The following is a 9237-nucleotide window of genomic DNA, read 5'->3' as shown; positions in this document are numbered from 1 at the left end:
TCGTTTAATCTACTATACATACATACAAACAAACATACACAAAGATATATATCCATAAAAACAAACATACACACAGATATATATCAATACACACATATAAACATACATACATACATACATACATACATTATTTTATTTCTTTACTTGCTTCAGGCATTTGACAGCAGCCATGCTGGAGCACCGCGTTTTAGTGGAACAAATCGATCCCAGGACTCGTTCTTTGTAAGCGAAGTATTTATTCCATCGGCCTCTTTCCTTGAACTATTAAGTTACGGGACGTAAACACACTAACATCGGTTGTCAAGTGTTGATGAGAGGTACAAACAGAGTCACATATGCATATATATATACGAAGAGCTTCTTTCAGATTCCATCTACCAAATACACTCACAAGGTCTTGGTCAGCTCGAGGATATAGAAGAAGACACTTGCCCAAAGTGCCTCGCATTAGGACTGAACCCGGAATTATGTGGTTGAGAAGCAAGCTTCTTACCACACAGTCACACCTGAGTCTATAAACATATATATATATATATATATATATATATATATATATATATATATATATATATATATATGTGTGTGGTTTCGGCAAGAAGGTGCTGACCAACTACACATGATTTATGGCGATCAAGTGTTTCTGTATCCATAAGCTCACTCCCCTCATTGAATCGACATTACCTGTACGAAATGATCGCAGGGCAACGTGAAATGAAAGTGTTTGGCTCAAGAACACAACGCAACACCTGGTCTAGGAATCGAATCTACAATCTCGCAATTATGAGAGCAACGCCTTAACCACTAAGACATGCGCCCTCACACACACATACATATAAGAGAGAGATAGATATATAAAGAGAAAAACAGAGAGAGCGAGACAGAAGGATTTGTTATAGAATTCAGTAGAATCTAGGCACATCAACAAATAGAGACCTAAGAATAGCCAGGTACAATAATATAAGATTCACAGTGATGTGAAACTCCTATGAAGATACCGTGTTTATACGATACTAACTTTTTACTAACAACTTTCAGGTGCAAGGGCTACTAGCGGAATGCTGGTTCTAGGTGTGTCGTAGGTTTTAAACATTTTTCTCTTCTGGTAAAAAAAAAAAAAACTGTGAAAACAGTATTTTTGAGATTTACTTCCAATGTCAGATTCCCAGATATGCTTGTATCTCGTTATCAATGGGAAAAACAGTTGAGTGAAGCATTACTAGTTAGTCTGAATTAAACTGGTAGCTTTAATTAAAACACAGTCAACAACAAAAAATCATTTTTTTTTTCTTTCATGACAACTGCAGTGAAATTGATTATAGTTAGTTAACGTATGTCACAAACATACGTTAACTAACCTGGAGGCCTAGTAGTTAGAGTAGCGGACTAGTAGTCGAGGGATCGTTGGTTCGAATTTCAAACCGGGTGATGTGTGTGTTTATGAGCAAAACAGCTTAAGCTCTACGCGGCTCCGGCAGAAGATAATGGTGAGTTTCTGCTGAATCTTTCGCCACAAATTTCCCTCACTCTGTCCTCCTTCATCTAGCAGTTCACCTGTAACGGACCGGCGTCCAGTCCAGTTGAGGAACCTATACGCTAATGAAACCGGGAAACCGGCCCTTATGAGTCAGGCGTGGATTGAGAAGAAACAAACAGCAGGAATAGTAACGAACAACAACAACAACAGCAACAACAATAACAACAAAATGGCAGTTATAGAAAAGTGAGAGGAGTAAGACTTAACTATAGAATTCCGTGCAGCTCTATAAAAATATCATGGTGAACGAAGAAAATGCTTTTCTTAGCAATGTCTGTAATTTCTCTCCGAGCCTGGTACTCTAATGGCGCAACCCAATCAATATTTTTGACTGCGTTTTAGTTGAAGCTTCGGCTTTAGTTAAGTCTGTCCAGAATTGCCTCATTTCGGTATTTCCAAATGATAACGACTTATGAGCTATAAAAGCGTCTGAGAATCCGACGGAGGGCATCACTGGATAGATATGTTTTTTTAACACCTTTTTTAACATAAAAGAGAATGCTTTTCTCCACAGTAACTGCAATGAATATATGCCTTTGGCAATTAAATTATGTTAAAACATATTTTAACTAACCTAAAGTGTTCTCTCATGTTGTCTACGCACTGCCTGGGGCTGATACCGCCATTACCACCACCACCGCCACCACCATAATCGCCACCTAACACAACTGCCGCCGCCGCCACCATGGCCCTCACGACACCACCACGAACAGTACGTCCATCACCATCACCATAACCACCGCTGTCACCATAACCGCCGCTGCCACCATCACCACTACCATCACCACCGACACAACCACCACAACCACCACGAACAGTACGTCTATCGTCACCACCATAGCCATCACCAGCACTACCGCCACCGCTACCGGCGTCCCTATCGTCACCACCACCGCCACCACCACCGCCACCACCACCGCCACCACCACCGCCACCACCACAGCCGCCGCCGCCGCGACCACCACCGCCGCCGTGACCACCACCACCACCACTACAACCACCGCTGCCAACATAGCCGCCCCTCTACCACCACGAACGGTACGTCCATCATCGTCACCATAACAGCCGCCGCCGCTGCCACCGCAACCACCATCATCACCACCATCGCCAGCACTACCGCCACCACTACCAACGTCTGCGCCGCCGTCGCCGCCACCACCTGTATCACAACGAGAGCCAGCAATTGTAAATCTAAGACTGTAAATTTAAGAAATGCGAATAAGCAAATTGAAACAATTCTTTATATGAATGGGGGGGGGGGGGAGATTACCGGGGTCAAAAACCACTTTCTTATATTTCATTCGATATTCTTCTCCATTGTATTATTTCTTTTACAAAATTCTCTTGGCAGTTTCGAATCAGTTGCTGCAGGCAAAATATATTCTCTCTCTCTCTTTCTTTTCTCTCTCTCTCTCTCTTTCTTCTCTCTCTCTCTTTCTCTTTCTTTTCTCTCTCTTTCTTTCTCTATGTATGTGCATTTTCTTCATATAAGACTTCAAGATGTATTTAGAAGTGGGCATTAGGCTGCTTTATCTAGCAGGGCACGATTCGGGTTGTTTCGCAGCCCAATTTCCATCAAGAAATAAAATTTGGTTAACTATTGCACCACTGACTTTTCTCTATGGCAGGAATGATCAGTGATAGTAAATAACAAGTTTAGTCATGGCAACAACAATTAAACAATAATTGCGGTAACAATAAAAGGAACAACAACAACAACAGCAACAACAATAACAACAAAATGGCAGTTATAGAAAACTGAGAGGAGTAAGACTTAACTATAGAATTCCGTGCAGCTCTATAAAAATATCATGGTGAACGAAGAAAATGCTTTTCTTAGCAATGTCTGTGACAGATTGACAATTAGAATTACAGAAATATGATTTAAAAGTGTCCTGTTATTAATTTTAGCTAAAAAAATTAATAAATTAAGAAGGAAAAGAAACAAAAAAATTAAAACGAAACAAAATGAATGCTATATGAAAACTTAACAAAATAATAATATTGTAATCGGACAGACTAATAAATAACTAAATAAATATTATAACATAAAAATGATATGAAAAAAAATGTCATTAAAACGAATAAATAAGCGAAAAATTAACGTTTGTCAGTATTGGATTTCAACGAAGAAGTTTTTAAAATTAAACCTGTGATCAACATCTTTCTCCCTCTCATTCTCTCGATGTCCAACTCTCTCCTTTTCGGTTTCTTTTCTCTGTCTTTTTCACTCTTTCTTTCTTCATCCTTCTCTTTTCCCATCGTTCTCCGTTTTCCACTTTCTTTATGTTCAAATTTTGTTTTCCGTTCGCCTTTGTCATATTTATATTGTATATAACAATTTATTATTATTATATTTTTTTGTTGGATATTTCTACATTTTAAACCTTTTACTAGATGTATTTTACCCTTTTAAATGGAATGCAATTTGATTTTATACTGGCATTTCCTAAATAATAGCAGAGAAAATTCTCAGAATTTTATTACAATAATAAACGAAAATATAAAAACCAACTAGAAACACAAAACTAATTTTATAACATAAATATAACACAAATTTAATAACTAAAATTTACAATTTTGTGTTCATTTTCTTCTCCCTTTCTTTAAAAGTGAAATTTGGTACGCGCAGTCTCAGAACGTTGGCGGATTGCACAAAGAATAACTCTGCCATAATAGTTACAATCAGAATGAAAATTATGGAAATGGTTTGAAAATGTTCTTGTCTGTTCATTGTGAAAATTAGAAAAGAGCAACGCGAACCGCCACCCCACATGTAAGAATGAAAAGTAAATAGTTAAAAAACAAATATTTCGAACCAGTGAGTCAGCATCAACTGGCATAATCACAGCTTAACACGGTAGGAGTAGCAGGGAAACTATTCTTTACATAATAACATTACGCTTTAAAGATATGTGTTATAAACAAGTGGTGGCCATCATATTTAAAGTACGATGAGATGGTGAAAAGATCCCTGCGTTAAGGTTATCGAGAAAAGGCTGGTGAAGGCCCAACCTTCCGAGTTCTCTTATAACGTTGAGAAAGACTGAAGGACCACGTCAAAAAGTGTGAGAATCTTAGAGGAGAAAATGTTGAATAAAATCATAATTTAATGACTCTCCTGTATTTTCAGCACAAGGATTTTTTAACTTTGTTAACTATGGGTTCATTACGAACATGTTCTGCCTTTATTGGACCTCATCAGCGGAATATAACGCTTTATGCGTTTACCTGACTCTTGAACACCAACGTATTTAAATAACTGACAAAAATCTCCAGCCGATCACTTGTCTATCAAGGACTTACAATTAACAGGTGATCAACAAGTAATATAACAGAATGAACGAAACTGAAATGATCTGATCGCATGAAATACCACCAAGCATTTATCCAATGCTTTACTAACCACACAAATTTGCCATATGCTATTTATTATGTCTAGAATTATGAGAATACTTTGCAAAATTATGGGCTGCAATTTACTGCAGAAGTTACCGTTATTGTTAGGAGTGATAGAAGTGGCATCGACGGTGGCCGGCTTCGTATCACTTCATTTAAGCTGATGGAAGAGGTGGTAATATAATGAAACGGAGACAGAGTGTGTGATGCGATGTAGAAAATTGTGGCCGTGTGTTTCAATGGCTGAATATTGAAGGCGATAATGTACTTGTATAAGAAATTCATAGAATTGGTTTGAATATCTCCAAAACGGGTAGACAGGTTTTAATAAATGAATATGGATTATATTTTCCTAATTAACGTCATTTATGTACAAGACAGTGCAACGCATAACTTTTAATTTAACGGTTTTAACAATATATCATTAACTATGTGTAATAAAAAATGGAAGTTTAAAGTATAAAAGTTCTAAGATATTCTGCAGACTAGATGGAGAGATATAACGTTATTCACAGACATGAATCATATCTGATAATATATTATTTATTAATAAAGTAATTGAGATTGTCCTTAATGAAGTACTTAATAAAGAAAATGTTATTTAATAGCAGTTTTACATGTTCTCAATTATTTTTATATTGCTTTCGCATTTTAGTTACCCTCCATTCAATAAATCTTACTCAACATCAATTTCATTGTAAAATTGTAATTCATTCTGAAGAATCGATAAGTGAAACTAGAATCGGTTTAAAATATATTTAGCTCGGAGAGTGTTACAACACTCTACAAGACATGTATTAATAGAGATAGTACGAGTGTTCTATCTAGTAAAAGCCTTATAACTACTATATATGTCTCTATTTCTCTATGTATGTATGTATGCATGTATGTATGTATGTATGTATGTATGTATACATGTATCTAAGTATATATATATATATATATATATATATATATATATATATATATATATATAATCGCCTTCATTTTCTACAATACTTTCCCGTCTATCTGGTGGACTTGCAAGGCTTCACTTCCAAAACTCATTTGTCCGTAATGAAAAGCACTCCTCCAGTACTGTTCTGACCTCATCTACAGATTTCATATTTTAACCGTCCAAATGATGTTGAACCCTGCAGAATAAACGATAATCAGATGGAGAAATGTCCGGTGAATATGGTGGATAGTGCATTGTTCAAGCCATTGGCATAACATCCTCTCTGTATGTGGCCGAGCATCATCCTCATGGAAGAACACCTTTCATCTTGAAATCAAAGATGGTTGTTTTACTTCTAGCGCTGACTTAAGCAACTCAAGCCACTCGCAGTATATTATCTTTGTCATCGTTTGGTTTCATATCCCACTAAACGTATAACAGTGTATTTCGTGGGTGAAGACATTCTGTAGCCTGAGATGCTGGTGTTTCTCCTTTGTCTAACTACTGTCTTCGGAGCTTGACATTTTTATAGGGAACCCATTTCTCATCACCAGTCACTATTCGATCCAAAGAGTTTCATTCGTGAGATGTAACTGCAAAGAAGGGCAAACATTCATTCTCTGCCCGTGATTAGACTGGAAATGTTTTTAATGCTCCTTCTACCAAATACACACACAAGAATGCTATGCTATAAAACGCTTGCCTAAGCTGCCTTGCAGTTGGACTGAACCAGGAACATTGTGCTTGGTAAGAAAGCTTCTTGACACACAGCCATGCTTGCGCACGATGGACACTATTTTCCTCCAGGTTTTGTGCAATATTTCATCGTATTAACTGCTTTGCTTTGGTTAAATACTTCAGCGAGGCAACACTCTTCAAATCACCACGAAACACAGATCACATTTCAACGAGTGTTGTCCTGATTTGGGAATGAATTCTCCTTTTTCAATGAGTCCGAAACACAAGCGTTAATGTTTGATACGGTTGTAGAGGACTCCTACTTCATCGGTTGTGTTTATTCTACGCATGAATGCTCCGTTTGCAATCTACACTTTGATGATGAGAAGAAGACAGCTCTTATCATACTGAGGAGTGGGATCCATTGATGAAATTTATACACTTTCTCTGATGCATGAAACGTAACTCTTGTAAAGTTTGTTTTGGATTTTTCTCAACTGAAGCTTTCAGAAGTTCAATACTAACAAATCTTGATCGTGCAGACCAGGAAATCTACGCGAAATGAATTTCTGAAGCGAAACTGGTCAAACAATCGTTGATATGTCCGGATAGTCAAAGCTTCGTTTTCATAAGACAGAACAGATATTGCTTGCCGCTTCCATTGCTGAAGGACCCCCTTTAAATCCACGTGGCTTGTAGTGTGTCCTATGAATTTAGTGGAAACTAATTTTCAAATCGATACGAGGTAAACCACTATGGTAGAAATTAATCTGTAAAGTAAGAGGAGGAATTTAGAGTGAGAAATTAATGCTCACTTTATCGTAATTATTGAGAAATGATCATATCAAAAATGGACGGGACTTTCATACATATATATATATATATATATATATATATATATATATATATATATATATATATATATATATATATATATATATATATATATATATACGTATACAACGATAGAGAGAGAGAGAGACTGACAAAGAGAGAGAGATGGATATGCATATAAATATAGATACAAATGAATATACTTATACACTCACACACGCATATAAGTACAGTCAATTTTACTACTACTACTAGTACTGCTGCTGCTGCTGCTGCTGCTGCTGCTGATGATGATGATGATGATGGCGATGGTGATGATGATGGCGATGGTGATGGTGATGGTGATGGTGATGGTGATTATGATGATGATGATGATGATTGTTATTACTTTGATTATTATTAATATTATCATTTATTTTTATCATTATCGTTATCATTATTATTGTTATTATTATCATTATTATTACCGTTCAGTGTTTGCATCTTACCAAGCATAATGGTAGGATAATTCTCAATTTTTTTTCACACATCAACGGCTTTTAATTAATCGTTTTTCTTTTTCATTTATTTTGTTTCGGATAATATCAATTCGAACGCTCCACCCGCTCACATCTTCTCAACCTCCACCGCCATCAATCACCAATAAGTACTTCCTCAAGCCATATTATTCCCCATAAACTCCTACGACACCTTCCTTCACATCTCACTCAAAACATTGCACTATTTTCAATGTCACTTGTTATTGGTATAAACACAAAATAAAGAGCGAACTGTACCAGATAATGTCCTACTTACTCTTAAAAGCCTTATGGCTGGAGCTGTCACGCTTTTGATCATAGTTTAGAATCTAATCTTTAGATGATAGCCCGATGTTATATCAACAGCAATAATTTCGACACAAGGCCAGTGATGATACCGTGAGGGGAAGTGAGATACATCGGCTCCAATCCTTAACAGGTATTTATTATATCTGAGCAGAAATGAGAAAAGAAAATTTCAACCACAGCGAGATTTGAATTCATTACATGGAACCCAATGGAGTGTAGCTAAGTATTTTGTCCAGCGTGTTACCAATACTGCCAGCTAGTCCCCTTTTATATCTTTATTGCCTACAGGGGGCTAAACACAGAGGGGACAAACAAGGACAAGCAAAGGGATTAGGTCGATTACAGCGTATAACTGGTAATGATTTAATCGACCCTGAAAGGATGAAAGGCAATGTCAACTTCGGCGGAATTTGAACTCAGAACGTAATGTCAGACGAATTACCGGTAAGCATTTGGCCCGGCGTGCTAACGTTTCTGCCAGCTCACCGCCTTAATGATAAGAATAACCTGTTCTGTTACGGGCATAAAGTCTGAAATTTGGGGAATTGTAATCCTTCCAGACAAAATGCTTAGCTGCGTATATATTTATTTATTTATTTATATGTTTCAGCCAAGTGGCTGCGGTCATGGACTTATTCTTTAGAAGCCTAGTACTTATTCTATCGGTCTCTTTTGCCGAACCGCTAAGTTACGGGGACATAAACACACCAGCATCGGTTGTCAAGCGATGTTGGGGGGGACAAAGACAGACACACAAACACATACATATATATATACATACATACGACGGGCTTCTTTCAGTTTCCGTCTACCAAATCCACTCACAAGGCTTCGGTCGGCCCGAGGCTATAGTAGAAGACACTTGCCCAAGATGCCACGCAGTGGGACTGAACCCGGGACCATGTGGTTGGTATGCAAGCTACTTACCACACAGCCATATAAAATTCCACCCTATCCCCGCCGCTCTCTGGAGATTACTCATGTTTGTCGGCTGAGTGGACAGTGTCAACGTGCCATAAACTGGTGTT

At 37.4% G+C, this 9237-nt stretch overlaps 1 long non-coding RNA gene across 1 annotated transcript in view; it reads left to right on the top strand.

Moving 5' to 3' along the window:
- The window catches only part of LOC149131170 (uncharacterized), a 9370-nt gene extending 3910 nt beyond the window's left edge, over positions 1–5460 (top strand). The window contains exon 3 of the long non-coding RNA XR_016238206.1: positions 4148–5460. This is a non-coding gene — a long non-coding RNA (uncharacterized LOC149131170). The remainder of the gene's footprint in view (positions 1–4147) is intronic.
- The last annotated feature ends 3777 nt before the right edge of the window (positions 5461–9237 follow it).

This window comes from Octopus bimaculoides, chromosome 24, assembly GCF_046866305.1.
Source record: "Octopus bimaculoides isolate indiv1 chromosome 24, ASM4686630v1, whole genome shotgun sequence".
NCBI lineage: Eukaryota > Metazoa > Mollusca > Cephalopoda > Octopoda > Octopodidae > Octopus > Octopus bimaculoides.
This window is presented reverse-complemented; position numbering and strand designations above follow the sequence as displayed.